The following is an 8,972-nucleotide window of genomic DNA, read 5'->3' as shown; positions in this document are numbered from 1 at the left end:
ATTTAATAATTTGAGAATTCTAGAAACGTGTAGCTTTTCTGGATATTTATTGGTATTGATAAGTATTTTCATTCTTATTAAAATGTGAAGTATTAGCCTCTTCGAACGAGATTGTTTGGTAGTACAGCATCTAAAAGAATAGAGGGAAGAAATTTTATCTGTAAACTCGCTTGCCAATGAAGATTTAGGAAGCAATATCTGTTTAGGTTTTTTTTTTTTTTTTTTTTTTTTTTTTTTTTTCGGTTGGTCCGCATGCGATATATGAATCATGCTGTAGAAACTGCCAAGGTACTTGGTTATATTCTTTCTTTGTTATTCTCGTTATTCATTCGTTTATGGAACACTTCCTATATTCTTTGTTCATCATTCCTTTATGAAACTCTCCCCAGTATATATTGCCATTATATTTGGGGCTATATGCCCCTGGGCTTATAGCATTGTGCTTTTCCAACTAGGGTTGTTTCTTGGCAATTAATAATGATAATAATAATACTATTTCATAATTTTTTTTTTTTTTTTTTTTTGTGAAAAAAGCTAAGAAATGGCTCATGTTAATATTCTTCCATATTATGGACTTCATACATACATACATACATATACCAATTTTGGGGGGTAGCCGACATCAACAAAGAAACAAAAACAAAAAGGGGACCTCTACTCTCTACGTTCCTCCCAGCCTAACAAGGGACTCAACCGAGTTCAGCTGGTACTGCTCATAATGATTAATAAAAAAAAATATCGTATAACATTCAAATGAACTAAAGCAGCAAATGAAAAACGAATTAAAAACATAAATGATTAGCAGTAGAGCCAGCATACAGATGAACGTAATCAGCATAAAACAAATTTAGAAAATATAGATAATTACCAGTAGAGAGCCAACAACCTTCACAGTTCCTTAAACCACCGACTTCGCCTCTTCCTTGTTTCCTCGTTTAGTTTGGACAAAAAACCCGCGGCGTCTCAGACACATTCCAGTCGTCCATTACCACGAAGCTGAATCTTTTCTCCTATGTATCGTTTTCGTTTTGGATACTAATTCCTCCTTTCTGATGTCAATCATTTATGTATGATTTTGTTGAATGATTCCACTATATATATATATATATATATATCTATATATATATATATATATATATAGATATATATATATATATAGATATATATATATATATATATATGTATGTATGTATGTATGTATGTATATATATATATACATATATATATTTATATATATATATATTTATATTTATATATATATAAATTTATATATATACATATATATATATATATATATATGTGTGTGTGTGTGTGTGTGTTTGTGTGTGAATTACGGCCTCCTACCAAAGAAATTATTTTTAAAAATTAAACAGCCGCTTATTTCTAGTGTTGGACCTATCGTGAGATACATTCAGTATTTGCTCTAAATTTGGTCATGTTTCATTCTTGCGTTTATCTAAAGAAAAATCCAAGATTTTTCTTTCCATTACACATAGCTATGGTTCCACAGTGTTCGTCTATTACGTTGGTAGTAGTAATTGAAAAAGATGGAAAATCAGAAGCTTTCATACATGGAAGCATGCACACACCTACAGTGTATGAAATGTATTTAGTTAGACTTCTTGTGGTGAAGTGTAGATTACCTTGATTTCTGAAGGAGTGGAGGTTTGTGGGAGAACCAAGGGGGCGTGTCCGAGTGTTGTACGTGTTTGAAGAATTCTCTCTCTCTCTCTCTCTCTCTCTCTCTCTCTCTCTCTCCCTCCCTCCCCTACAGTTTGTCGGCCCCACCACCTAATAACTTACAAAAATTATCTGGTAGATAATTGAAAATGAGTTAGTGGGTTGCTTATTTCTTTTAGTGGAAATAATGATGTGGCCCTGTTGGAATTGTTGGCTCGTCTTTCCAACCTAAGGGAAAATAAAAGAAAGTATGATTTTCTTGACGAGTAAAATATCTCTTCGGCTTCGATAAGAAAAAGAATTGTTGAAACTTTTCTTTCCCCCACCTGTCATAATTGCGGTGTCTTCTTTTACCTAGATAAAAAAAAATTCTATTTTCACAATGTTTTTTTATGAAGGTATGCTGGTACTCCTCTGTATAATGCTCAGTAAAAGGTTGCTACCTGCTTTGTTTACAATGTGTATAATTAGGGTATGATTCTGGGAATAGTTTTTTTTAAGAAACCAAACATTTCTTTGTGGACAAACTTTTGTTGTCCGGTTGAGTTGGTCTCACCCTTTGTTAATAGACACCAAGACGATGAGGTCCCCCATAATTGCTTCCTATTCTTTATAAGAATTATCTTTTTCCATTTTTATGACCTTATAATGACGTTATATTTTCTCCAGTCTGAGGGAAAGTAATCCAGGTCAATCGATAGTAACGTTCTGATTTAGATATGTGTATTATGAGGGTGAATTGATTAACGAATTCAAATGTGTTGGTAAAGGTAATATGTTATATGATAGAGCCTCTGGGTTTTCATGTTATGTTCGTTATTTAAGAATGTAAAAACTTTATCCCCGAATGTCAGTGTCCTTTTATTGGAAGGGGAGTGGTTAATTTTACAAATGCTCGTGTATGTCAGTTTTCAATATATATATATATATATATATATATAACGTATGTACGTATGTATGTATGTATATAATGTACGTGTCTGTGTTTTTTCTATATATATATATATATATATATATATACATATATATATATACATATATATATATTATATGTATGTTTATATTTATGTATATATGTGTATATATATGTATGTATGTATGTATGTATATAACGTACGTGTCTTGTGTTTTTTCCTTAACCAATGAAAATTATTTTTTTTAAATGTTTAAAACTATGTTCCAACCATTTTGAATATTTACAAATCATATGGATTACCCATTTCAAATGGCATATTTTGAATTTAGGGTAAACTAACACTCATTAAACTTGTATTTGTATTAATTTTCTTGTATTTGTATTAATTTTCCTTTTTTCTTTTTACAGGTAAGTGTTGTTGGTGCACATCTCCCTGGAATACAGCCTAACGTGTTAGGGAGAGTTATGCGAGTACGGTATTTACATTACAGTTGTGTAATTTGAAAGGCTTCTTTATTCAGTCTCTGCCTTCTCATTTCCAAACCCTTTTTTTGTATACAATACGTAAATTTTCTTTATATTAAGGAACTCTTAATAACATTTGTTCAGTAAAATATTTTAATTTGTTTTGCTAATGCAGTTTCCTTGTGGTGTATAGTAAGGGGGGGGGGGAACCATGTCCCTGACCTTCTTGTTGTTAAGTAGAGGTTAAGTCACTTAAGATAAATTATTGTAGGTCGTTGCCTAATACCGTTGCGTCATGGATGGATTGTTATCTCTCTCTCTCTCTCTCTCTCTCTCTCTCTCTATATATATATATATATATATATATATATATATATATTATATATATATATATATATATATATATATATATATATATATACACATATATATACACTGTATACATAAAGACACACACAGTATGCGTGTATAGTGTAAAAGGTATATATTTTGTATAAGAATATTTTTACTACAAAAACTAAACTGTTACTACTACTACTACTACTACTACAGGTTGGTGTTGTTTTGACCAAGATAATTGCATATTACTATTGGGATACAGAAGTTGGCTTTATAGTAAAAACAAAGAAGCGAGTCGCCCTGATGACTTTGAACATTGATGGTTTTCCTTGTTTACGTTATTGTTTGTGCCACTGAAGATCCGTGAACGAACGGCCTTCAGCTATATGTGAAGGTTGTACTGAGGCTTTGTTAAGGCTGCTTAAATGTCCTGGTTGTTTAATTAACAGTAAAGTTAGTGGGTCTCTCTCTCTCTCTCTCTCTCTCTCTCTCTCCTCTCTCTCATGGAATAACATTTAGTTCATAACAATTTATTCACGCCTGGCACAAATCAGTCCAGAGGTAACGGATACAAACTGGAGTTGAAAAGATACAACACCACTCAATGGGACAATATCTTTACATACAAAATAGCAAGTACTTGGAATAGACTTCTAGCAGATGTAGTAATCAGTGACATGGTGGATAAGTTCAAGAATTAGTTAGAAAAGATTATAAGGACACTAAATGCTTAAACTAAATCGCTCTAGCAAAGAGCAAATGGAGTAGGGTCGTCTCTCTCTCTCTCTCTCTCTCTCTCTCTCTCTCTCTCTTAAGAGACTTTCCATTCACCCTTTTCATTTCGCACCAGAGTGAACTGTGTCGTTGAGGAAGATTGCTTTATTCAGTAGTGCTGTTTTCTTCTGTTTTAACCGTTTCCCCGAATTTGCAATTCGTCAAGCACGTTTGCTGGGGCCCACGAGGTGAATGATTTCACGTTCGTCTCGCTGTGACGTTCATTGCCGGGGATTTTTCTTTTGAACGGGTGATTAGCTGTGTTTTTTCAAATCACACTTACATCCCTTCTATTTTTAGGACTCCGTATAATGTCTGGTTCACTTTCTTTAGAAGAAACCTAAGACATATTCGATTTTATGTAATTTAGTGTAGTAATACACCTCGAAGTTGTGTAGTTGAATTAAGTTCTTTATTTTTTAGTTCAGTAAATATAGTAATGTTTTTTAATAAAACTATGAAGTTGACTCTAATTACTTATAAGAAGATTCATCAAAGATGGCTTATATTTTATATCTTCTCCATTTTTTACACATAATGAACATACTGTCTTACAATATGGTTGAATTCAGAATAAAATTCTCAAGTCTTTCGAATGTAATTGAAGTACCCGATTATACGAGTCACAAAATCCCGAAAGGAGGAGAAATACATTAGTCAACCATGAGATCTGTGAAAGAAAACTGTGTATTCTGTAGCGGAAGAGGGTAACTGAAGTAGAATATTATTGCAGAATATTAAATGCTCATGCCACGGAGTTTTATAAGTAGCACAAATATTGCTATTATGATTTATTAATTTATCACGTGTTCTTGTCCTAAGTAGCTAATATTCTTAAAATGAATTTGACTTTATTCACTTTTATATTCAAGGCAAGTGTTGATATAAATTTCAACTGTTAAAAGTCCGCTCATGAATGGCAAGACAGTGACTGTCCTACTACTACTACTACTACTACTACTTGCTAAGCTACAATCCTAGTTGGAAACGCAGGATGCTATAAGGCCAGGGGCTCCATCATGGAAAATAACCCAGTGAGGAACGGAAAAAAGGAAAATAGAATATTTTAAGAAGAGTAACGTTGAAATAGATATCTCCTATATGAACTATAAAAACTTGGAACAAAACAAGAGGAAGAAAAATAAGATAGAATAGTGTGCTCGAGTGTACCCTCAAGCAAGAGAACTTTAACCCAAGACAGTGGAAGACCATGGTACAGAAACTATGGCACTACCCAAGACTAGAGAACAATGTTTTGATGTTGGATTGTCCTAGAAGAGCTGCTTACCATGGCTAAATAGTCTCTTCTACCCTAACCAGGAGGAGAGTAGCCACGGAACAATTAACAGTTCAGTAACCCCTTGTGTGAAGAAGAATTGGTCGGTAATGTGTTGTCAGGTGTATGAGGACAAAGGAGACGATGTAAAGAATAGGCCAGACTATTCAGTGTGTGTAGACAAAGGGAAAATGAACCGTAACCAGAGAGAATGATCCACTGTAGTACTCTCTGGCCAGTCGAAAGACCCCATAACACTCTAGCGGTAGTAACTCAACAGGGGGCTGGTGGCATGGCCAACATACTCACAATGTTCTGCGGTTTGATATTTTAGTTACATAATTTTGGGGCCACCTACCCAAGATGAACCGTTGAAAACATTAAGGGGACGGATTCTCTCTCTCTCTCTCTCTCTCTCTCTCTCTCTCTCTCTCTCTCTGGCTAGCCAGGTGAATCTACAGTATTGGCTGTTAGCCAGATGTATTTCTCAGGTTCTCCAATTTATGTTAGGTCATGATTTACGATCATTAAATTTGGACGTCTACCAAAAGATCTGATTGCTTTTTCTCAATAATAGACAACGAAGAATTATAAACGAATTTAGTTTAATTTTATTATTATTATTATTATTATTATTATATTATTATTATTATTATTATTATTATTACTCTTATTAAAGTGTAAATCCATAAGCCCAGTTGGAAAATCAGAATGCTATAAGCCCAAGGGCCCCAACAGGGAAAATACTCTAGTGAAAAAGTAAATAAAGAAAAGATAGACCATTCAACACACTTTAATTTATAGATTAAAAACTATAGTTATAATTATAGGAAGCTGTAAACAAAATTACAATGTTACTATCAACAGCTACGAGATATAATGTATAATATAATATATATAATATTCACCTGATCTCCGTTTGTTGTTGTTACCACCCAAGCTACAACCCTATTTGGTAAAGCAGGATACTATAAGCCCAAAGAGAGAATAGCAGCCATCTTGAGTTACATTTAATAAACTTGAATTAAGATAAAAGTCTTATTATATTAATGTTTAAACATGTAATTGTAACCCCTGAAGTTTTTTCTAAAGTAGGTTTTCTTAATATAGTCTAAAGAAAACGTAGATTAGAAAACGGAGTCTCTGAAGAGTAACTAACCGTAACTTCGACGTTATGGCTGGTGTAGGTTAAGCCGACCTTATGCTAGCAGGGACCTTTATAGAAAGCATCAGGAAGAAGCATGTCGTGAACCAATAGATTCTTTCCAATCATCGTCTATGAAATTATTTCGATTTCCCTTCATTTCACTCTGATACATGAACTTGATAAAGTTACATAGTGATCACCTTTAAAACTTTTGTTACTTGAATCATATAATTTTTCACACAAATATTTTGATTCTCTCTCTCTCTCTCTCTCTCTCTCTCTCTCCTCTCTCTCTCTCTCTCTGGAAATTAAAACTTCTTTATTTTTTTATTACTAAGGGTAGTCTTATCTACAATCTGATTTCAAGAGCCACACTACATCTTCTATTAACGAATTATGCTGATATTAAGTGATAGTTTTCAAATTGATCAGACAATAAGTTATTAAAAACGCGATCATGACGTTTCAGAATTATTACATTGCATACTTATCATTGTTATTTAGAATTATGCATGGGTACAGTTTTGTTGCACAATTACCCTGTAGTGTTTGGAAATATGTTTTTTCTAGATTATTCTTTTTGATTAGTGTGAAGTATTGGTTTCTTATTATAAATTTTTTATGATGTCCCTGCTTTATTTTATTTTTTTTAGGTTATAACAATTTTGATGTAATGTGTTTTCCATTCCAGTATAGTATTTTGGATGTATTTTTTTACTATAGGAAATAAATTAAAGAATTGACTCATCACACTAAATTTGACTGAGGCGTTTTGTATGACCTTAAAAATCATAAGATTTTCCTGTTGCCGGAACTTCTTTCCACATTCACCTTAAGTATTAACACACATGCGTACTTTAACGTACCTGTTGTTTATAATTATCCCTTTTGCAGTCGAGAGGCTCAAAGTTAAGTAGGTCATACGAGGTGGGTTATTAGTCGGGAAGGAAGTGTGGGCTGTTTTACTGGGTATTGTCTGCAACGAAAGCATTGGTTTACTTCCGCCACTGTTGAAAGGATACAAGTGTCAGGTCTCGTTTATCCACGGGAATCTTTCTTCCTCCTGTATAGTCATTCATTCGGAATTGCTGTTGTTTCCGGGGGTCCTTTACTGTTACCTGTATGGTGGTGGTGTTTATAGGTACAGTAAATATATCTACTATATATCAGACTCACGACTTGGTATTCAATTTGGTACTTTATGTAATGATAAAACGTCGACACAGTTGGTTTTATACATTTAAATTCTCTCTCTCTCTCTCTTCTTCTCTCTCTCTCTCTCTCTCTCTCTCTCTCTCAACTCTAAATTGTATAGCTTCATTATATACTCAATGCCTGTGATTGTTATTTCAAAGATACATCGACGAATTATCTACACATACAGTCTTCTCTCTCTCTCTCTCTCTCTCTCTCTCTCTCTCTCTCTCTCTCTCAACTCTAAATTGCATAGCTTCATTACATACTCCATGCCTGTGATTATTTCAAAGATACATCGACGGATTATATACACATACAGTACACATGTGTATGCGTGAGCGAGTAATATGTTTAGACGAAAATAGTATATTATGGTGTGTGTAGGTGGAGAGTGGGTGTTGCGGCCTTGCCTGCAAGACCTCTGCTCGTTGAATGAGGAATCTTGGCCATTTCCCGAGGTAGGCTTCTCCCAGGATATTCCATACCCTTGGGCGTTTTTGGGTCGTCTTTAGATGTGTTCTCTCTTCTTGTAGTTGAAAATATGCTGTTAAAAGTTATATTTGTATTTAGTTGGTTTGTATTTTAAATTTTCTCTTGTAGTACTTGGTTTGGCTAATTAGAATAAAAATAAATCCATGATGTTCGATAGTTTATTTTATTACTGCAGTTAAAATTAGTTTTGAAAGTTTTTGTTAGTTGAACTTAGATTTTATCAAGAAAAAGGCTATTGTTATACAAACGCGCACACACACCACTCTCTCTCTCTCTCTCTCTCTCTCTCTCTCTCTCTCTCTCTCCACTTGTGATAACCGCAATTTTGTGAAAATGATGAAGAGACTTATTTTTAACTGCGTCCAATATTTTCTGCTTCGATGACTTGCTTTTTAACTCATCTTTTCGCTATTTGTTTTTCTTTGGACCAATTCACGCCAAAAATAATTTCTCCAAGCATCTGTTAGCGCAGGTGTTGATAATGGAAGTTTGATAAGGTATATGGGCTTATTGGAAAAAGTTTTCATTTATATTTTTGAGAGATTGTCAAAACCTGTCGAAAGTTTTTGTTGAAAGTTACCAGAATGTTCAAATTTAGATGAGACCTCATTGAGAATTTTACTACTTTCATATACTTTGATATTTGCTTTAGCAATAAGTTTACTGCTATTCATACACTTTTATCT

The sequence above is a fragment of the Palaemon carinicauda genome, chromosome 33 (genome assembly GCF_036898095.1).
Source record: "Palaemon carinicauda isolate YSFRI2023 chromosome 33, ASM3689809v2, whole genome shotgun sequence".
NCBI lineage: Eukaryota > Metazoa > Arthropoda > Malacostraca > Decapoda > Palaemonidae > Palaemon > Palaemon carinicauda.
This window is presented reverse-complemented; position numbering follows the sequence as displayed.